This window comes from Rhinolophus sinicus, chromosome 15 (genome assembly GCF_057876585.1).
Source record: "Rhinolophus sinicus isolate RSI-liver-muscle chromosome 15, RSI-T2T, whole genome shotgun sequence".
Taxonomy (NCBI): Eukaryota; Metazoa; Chordata; class Mammalia; order Chiroptera; family Rhinolophidae; genus Rhinolophus; species Rhinolophus sinicus.
The window spans coordinates 94,611,632-94,618,977 of record NC_142515.1 but is presented as its reverse complement, the minus strand read 5'-3'; the positions used below and the strand labels follow the sequence as shown (position 1 = coordinate 94,618,977).

The following is a 7,346-nucleotide window of genomic DNA, read 5'->3' as shown; positions in this document are numbered from 1 at the left end:
CTGAGAACTTACACAGGGTCTAAAGTGCACTTTCTCCTTAAACCTCACAGCATCCCAATGAATTAGGTTCAACGTGTGCCCACTTTCCAGACCATCTTTGTAGAGCGCTGGAAAACCTAGTGTGTTAGAAACAAAGAGGGCACGTGGAATCTACTCATGTATTCCTCAGGCATTTATTAAGTACCTACTATGTGTCAGATGCTGTTCTACATGTTCTGTATAGACTCACAGAAGTCTCACAGCCACACTGAAGTAAGAATTAGCACCCACTGTACAGATGAGGAAACTGAGGCTCTAGGAGAGTAAGCTACTTGCCCTGTGTCCAGCAGGTGAGCTGTGAGGATAGGCAGTGCTTTAAAATCTACAATAAACAATCTCTTATGAAGCACAGAATCAACAGAATCAAATTAAGGCCTGGAGTGGCAAGTAGGCGAGACCTAATTTAGACGGTTCTAGAACACTGGCGTTCATTTCGGGTGGCATGTTCCACTGCTGTCCCAGGCTCTCAGGGAATCTCCACTTGTTCTGTTTGGCTCTGCTTAGGTGGGAGTGAGTCCTCCCTTTCACACATCCCCACACAGGGTGTCCATGTACCTCCCACACCCCGTCCTGTGTGCTCCCAGGTGTCCAGGACAGGGGTTTGTCCAAAGGCAAGGAACAGTAGGGGCTCTATCCTCACTCCCTCCCACCTTTCTCTTTGAGGCAGTGGGTAAAGCGTCCTGTCCCAAATTTTGTAGCTAGGACTGAAGTACAGGGAGGCTAAATGACTTTCCCAGGGTCACAGCAGTTAAGTGATGGAGCTGAGCTCCTGAACCTGGGCTTAACAGGGAATGGGAGGAGGGTAGGTGGTGAAGAGAGCCGCTGAGGGTCCCGATCCAGCCGTTATGGTCAAGTCTAGCCACCAGAGGGCGCCAGCGAGCCTCCGGCCAGACGCCGAGTAGCGCTCGGCTTCCTGCAGGAATGCTGGTGGCGGAGAGCGTTGGCCGCTTGCCCCGAGCATCTGCTGCTGCTCAGATTCCGTCTCCCTGGAACCCCGGGTTTGCAGCCAGGAGACCAGGACGGGAGGAGCGGCCTTACTTGGAGGTGTGGCCTCTGTTTTCTCCTCCAGGGCTTCCAGCCGAGGCTTCCCTGTAAAGGCCAGGCTGGACCTTGGAGGCAAGGAATAATACCCACATCAACATCACATCGAATGACTGTCATTTCTGAAACAGCTACTAAGTTCTGGCACTCAGTAAGAACTTTCTCACCAGAAGCACGTCCATTTTACAGATGAGGAAACTGAGGCTCAGAGACATGCTGTTTCTTGCTCAGGTAGGAGGTGACAGGAGCTTCTTAGCTTGGAGAAGGCAGCCGGGAAGTGCCCAGGTTGGTCACTTCCAGTCTCAGCTCAGGCTCCTCCGGTCATTTCTTGGTTCCCAAGGGCTTCTGATCACCGCACTTGTTCTCCCCAAGGCTTCAGGAACTGGCCTTGCTTCCTGATCCCTAACGGCATCGCGTACCTCACTTCCTGGTCCAAGGAGGTCTTGGCAGGCCGTGAGAATTTTCACGAGAAGCTTGTTGCTAAACTGGGAGGAAGAATAATTCAGCAGTCACAGTCAGGGTTGATTACTGGGTCTGAAAGCACCGGGGAATTACAATGTTATCCCCAACACAGCCTGGTCTAGGAGAACTATGTTTGAATAAGCAGCTGTGAGCGCCCAGCCTCCTCACTCAACTAGCCTGGGGAGTCAAAGAAGACTTCCTGAGGGAGGAAGCGGTATTTAGGGTGAGGCCCAAGAGTCTTGGGGAAGTAAGAGTAATCACGTGAAGGGTTAGGGATGGGAGAGAAGATGGTTTTGTTTCTGGGGAGGTAGGAACAGCCTGTGCAAAGACCTGGAAGAGAGATGAAACATGGTGGTGTGAGAAGCAGAAAAAGATGTTTAAATCCTTCTTATTAGGCCAAGGAGAGTCTCATTCATTTACCCACCCATTCATTCATTTATCAGATATTTGGATGCTTACCCTGTGCCACATACTGTTGTTAGGTGCTGGTGACACTGCTGAGCAAAAAGACAACAGTCTCCTCCCCATGAAGTTGGTGTTCTGTGGGTGGAGATGGGCAAGAAACAAACTGGAGTGTATAACTGTAGCATATGGCAGTGATGAGAAATAAGGCAGGTTAAAGGGATACAGCGATAGGGTGTTATTGGTGTGGTGATCAGGGAGGGCCTCTCTGAGAAGCTGACATTTGACCTTCTAGAGGAGGTGAAGGAGGGAGTCTTGTGGATACCTGGGAAAAGCATTCTAGGCAGAGGGAACAGCCAGTGCAAAGGCCCTGAGGTGGAAGTGTGCGGAGCATGTTTAAGACACTTCATTCCTAGAATGAAGTGGGTGAAAGGGAGAGAGTGGGAGATAATTTGAGACAAATATTCAGGGATGAGATCATGTAGAAGGCCTCATAGTTGTGGATTTGAATCTAAGTAAGAGGGGAAAACGTTGGAGAATTTTGAAGAGGAATGACATTATATTTCTGTTTTAATAGAATCATTTTGGGAATGTCTTTTGTTATTATGACTGGAAATCCAAAAGTAGCCACTCCAAATGAATAACACTGCAACATAAAAATAAGGACAGATACTACTACAGAAAAGTAAAAACAACAACAAAAAAATGGAACTGAAAAAAAGTGTCATACTTCATATTACAGACTTCCTATTCTCCATAATATGTAAAGAGTTTCTAGGAATTAATAATAGAAATATAAACATTCCAAAAGAAAAATATTGAACAAAAGATGTCAGAATGTCCACAATAAATGAAACACAAAAGGTTCCTTAACATATGAAAAGACATTTGGCCTCACTTGTAATAAGAGAAATGAAGTTAAAAATAAGACAAATTTTTTCCCTCTTTACATTGGCAAAAATTTAGAAGATTGATAATGCACAGCGTGATGAGTCTGTGGGGAAGTGGACATGCTAACATGTGGTCATCGGTCCTCCCCCAATTTGATAATGTTCATAAAAATTACAAATGCAGTTTCTTTGGCCAAGTAATCCCATGACAAAAACACTTACACATGTATGAAATGATGTGTGCACACAAGGTTATTCATTGCAGCCATTTATATAATAGCAAAAAAATTGGAAAGAGACCCAAAATTCATCAGTACAGGACATCCATCTACACAATATTGTAGCTTTGCATAAGAATGAGGATGCCTGCTGGGGTGGATATGGAAAAACTTCCAAGACATAGTATTCAAGGAAAGAAGGAAAACCCACTTACATGTATAGTATGCTGCTTTTTGTGAAAAAGTAAATAAAGAAGTATATATTCAGTTTTTCCCACTAAAATACTCTATATTTGTTTTTTAACTTGTTGTAAAATATAGACAACATAAAATTTCCCATTGTAACCATTCTTGAGTGTACCATTCAGAGGCATTATGTACATTCACACTGTTGTGCCACCATCACCACCATCATCTCCAGAACTTTCTCATCTTCCCTAACTGGACTTCTGTCCCTATTAAACACTCACTCCCTACCTGCCTCCCCCAGCGCTGGGCACCCAGCATTCTTCTCTTTGTCTCTAGGATATGACTCTTCTCATATAACTGGAATCACACAGTATTTGTCCTTATGTGACTGGCTTATCTCACTGAGCATCACGTCCTCAGGGTTCATTCACGCTGTAGCAGGTGGAACGTCCTTCCTTGTTAAGGCGGAATGATATTACCTTGCATGTGTGTGTATACCACAGTTTGTCCATTCATCAGTTTTTTCTTTCTTTCTTGTATAACCAGAAAGAAAATCTGGATAGCTAACTCAAGCAAGTTATAGCAGGCAGGGGTGGGGAATCAGGAATTGGGCAGTTGAGAGTAGAAGAATTGTTTTAAATATACACTTTAATTATAAAAAAAGACATTTTATCTATTCCAAAGATGTTTTTTAAGGATCTCTGGGCTGTTATGTGAAGAATGGATTGTTAGGGGCAAATGCAGAAAGTGGGAGGGAAGGAGGCTGGTGCAATACTCCAGGTGAGAAATACTCCTGGTGCAGTACTCCTGGTGGCAGGCCTGGGTGGGGAACAGAAGTTGCTGTGAAGTGGCTGGTTCTGAATATATCTTGCAGGTCAAGTGAACAAGATCTCCTGATAGATTGGCTGTGGGGTGTGACAGAGACGGACTATAGATGACGCCAAGATTTTTGGCGTGAGCAACTAGAAGAACGACTTACCTATTTTTTTTTTTTAATTTTTATTGGGGAATATTGGGGAACAGTGTGTTTCCCCAGGGCCCATCAGCTCCAAGTCGTTGTCCTTCAACCTAGTTGTGAAGGGCGCAGCTCAGCTCTAAGTCCAGTCGCCATTTTCAATCTTTAGTTGCAGGGGGTACAGCCCACCATCCCATGTGGGAATTGAACCAGCAACCTTGTTGGTGAGAGCACATGCTTTAACCGACTGAGCCATCTGGCCGCCCCATGGGCAGCTCAGTGGCAGCTCGTTGTCTTCAGTCTTGTTGTGGAGGGCGCAGCTCAGTGGCCCATGTGGTAATAGAACCGGGCAACCCTGTTGTTCAGAGCTTGTGCTCTAACCAACTGAGCCATCCGGCCGCCCCAAGAACAACTTATCTTTGCTAAGATGAGTAAAACAGGGGGCTGGGTATGTGTGTAGAAATCAAGAACCAAAGGTTAGCAGATCTTTGTGGATGCAAAAGGGGCCAAGTACCAAACCTGACAAGCTCAGGGGAGGCCAGCATGGCAGGCCCTACAAACTCAGAGACTGAAAGCAACCCATAGGATGGTCTGAACATAAAAATTCCTAACTAAAAGAGGGTCATGACAGGTAGTCACATCCTAGGCTTGTAGCTTCCTTGACAAAGGTCCATCTTTATCTTAAGTGAGCCTGTCTATTGTCTTTTTGCATCTGAGGTAACATACCTTTTAATTGTGAGAGTAATCTTTTCTGGACCCCTCAGGGCACAACCTACCACACCAGAGCACCGAGACCACAGAACCCCTCATTGTTATCTTATCCCCCCCCAAACAGTCTCTAAGTTCTGTAAATGTTAATTTTTAACTATCCAGTACCCACCAATGTAGAAGTATGTGTCTCTCCATTTTACTTTTTATCCAATTCCAGTGATTTCCCCACTTTGCTTTCTCCCACCCCCTTAATCTATCTATCACTAATGGCTTTTATGTAACCCTCCTTATGTCACTTCCTTCTAATGTATAAAATAAGCTGCAAAACGGCCATTCTCCAGAGCATTTTCTCAATTCACTGAGATTTTGCTTCCCAGCAACTGTCATCAGTTTGGCTCAAATAAATGCCTAAAAATTCTTTACAGGTTTGGAGGTTTCTTATGTCAACATCTTTATCACCTTTTGAACTTCCGTCAATCTCTGTTGGTCTCCGTGGTAAAAAAATAAAATAGCAATAGCATCCAGCTAGATTCCATAACGGCCGCCCTGCCCCCCTCCCCCGCACTGCATTAATTTTATAGTTGCCATCTGGATTGGTGATGATTCTTCCTTAAATGCATCAGAAACTGACTCAGGGTGATTTAAGCTGCAAAGGAATTTGTCGGCTGGACCCTGGGGGCTCATGCAATCACCAGCCTTGGAAGATGAAAAGGAACCAAATGGAAGTTCAGGGCAGCAGCTAAGGCCACAGCTTAAATCATCCCCCCTGAAATCAGGCAGCAGCTGTAGCTATTGCTGCCAACCCTGGCAATGCAACTGTCTTGTCTCTTCTGCCCCCTCCCCTGCTGAGCCCGCCTTCTCTGGGTGGCTGATTCTCGATTCTACATCCTGTGCATCTGATGAGTGGAACTGGGGTCACATGATCACCCTCTAGCTGCAAGGGAAGCTGGGAGTGAGGGTCTGGGGTTGTTTCTGCACTGGAGTCTGTGAGTATGGGGTTTGGAATACTGTATGCCCCTGCAAATAAATATCAAGTGTGGCTTCACTTACAGTGACTGTGATGGCTTTTCCTTCTTGGCAAGGAGAAAATTTTGTCTTTTAAAATAATTTAGTTAAAGGAGTTTTTTTTTAAAGCAAGGGTATTTGGGGCATAGAATTCAGGACAGCTGGAGCCCTTTGGCATAAGGCAGGCAGTACATATCGATAATGTTCTCCTGGTGGAGCCGGGTGGTGGTCTAGTGAGTGCCTTTTGCTTCTCTGCTATCTAACGTACGGATATGCCATCAGTCAGGGTCCTGGATGGAAAGAGATAGCACACTCAAAGTGGGTAAACTGGGGAGTGATGAAGACAGACAATTGTGAAGGGAAGGGCAGGGGGTAGGGAGTCCTATGGAGGATACTACAGTGCCATCCTGCTGGCAACTGTGGGGGTTCCATCACCATCTTTAGTCAAAAGGGACAAACGGAAAGAGTGATTCTCAGAAACTGGAGCTGGGCCTTAGAGAGATTCTGCGAATCCACAGAGACTTCAAATAAAGGGCACTTGCAGGATAAATACTCTGATCTTTCTCCTCCCACCCTTTGTTCTCCACCAATAGTGCCTCCCATTGGCGGAACCCAACACAACCAGAAGCCAAAGGTGGAGGAAACTTGTTGATATAATCCTTGGGTGAGCCTCCTAGGCAATCCAGAGACCTCGTGCACATATGCACTTCATGTATCCTAAAAAATTAATTTAATTTTTAAATTGAGATATAATTCACATACCACAAAATTTACCATTTTAAAGTGCACAATTGAGTTTTGATACATTCACAAGTTTGTGCAACCATCACCCTGATCTAATTCCATATTCTTTTGCAGACATTCCAACATTGTTTCAAAAGTCCAATATGGGGAGGGGAAGGGAGGAGTTGATTTGACAAAACATACTAAGTAGCCCCAACTAGACCTCTTCCTACTGCCCTGGACTCAGTTTCCCTTGTCCTAGGTCACCAGAGCCCCCGGAAGATCAGCATAGACTGAGTTAGACTCGATTCCTATTCCTTCCCTCTGTTCCTGACAACCTTGGTTTCTCTATTTATGAACTGGAGGGGCTGTGTGGCGGGTTCTGAGTGTCCATCTCCTGAGGCTGCAGAGCAAACAGTAGTAAAACAACTTTGCCTGGAACCTGACACTCCAAGGAGCTGAACCTGGAGCTGAACCTGAACCACAACATTAACTCCAAGCGAAGCGGAACTGTGGAGGGGAGTTTCCCTGTTGTTTCAGCACTGTGTTGTCACCCTGCTTTACAGAAGATGAGACCAGGGGAGGCATCTGCCCAGAATCACCCAGTGAACAGGAGGCAGAGCCAGCATTTACACCCAGAGTCCATGTGGGGACAGAGCCAGGAGTGCAGTTTCCAGGCTCTTGGCCTCACATGGAAAGGTGCTGGCTCAG

General features: G+C 45.6%; 1 protein-coding gene across 5 annotated transcripts in view; it reads left to right on the top strand.

Annotated features, from left to right (window-relative positions):
* COL5A3 (collagen type V alpha 3 chain) overlaps window positions 1–7,346 on the top strand; it is a 74,621-nt gene that overhangs the window by 22,239 nt on the left and 45,036 nt on the right. The gene's annotated exons all lie outside the window — the stretch shown is intronic.